Source organism: Notolepis coatsorum (genome assembly GCF_963971535.1).
Source record: "Notolepis coatsorum genome assembly, chromosome: 4".
Taxonomy (NCBI): Eukaryota; Metazoa; Chordata; class Actinopteri; order Aulopiformes; family Paralepididae; genus Notolepis; species Notolepis coatsorum.
The window spans coordinates 99,146,862-99,147,164 of NC_140168.1; positions in this window are offsets into that span (position 1 = coordinate 99,146,862).

Consider the following 303-nt stretch of genomic DNA (forward strand, 5'->3'; position numbering starts at 1 on the left):
ATCACTCGCTGACTGTATTGCCTTGCATGCTGTCCTCAGCAGTGCAGTTTCCATACCACACCGTGATTGAGCTGGTGAGGACACTCACAACCGCACTTCTATAGAAGTTGCTGAGAATTTTGGGTGGCATGTGAAATTTTCTCAGCCTTTTTAGGAAGTTGGGTGTTCTCGCTGATGTGGGCCTCTGCACACTGCAGTGCACCGTGGCACTCTTTTGGCACCTATCTCTTTTAATCAGTGAATCATATTAGTCTTATTGAATTAAATCAGTTTTGACTGAATTAGACTAGGTTTTTATTGAAT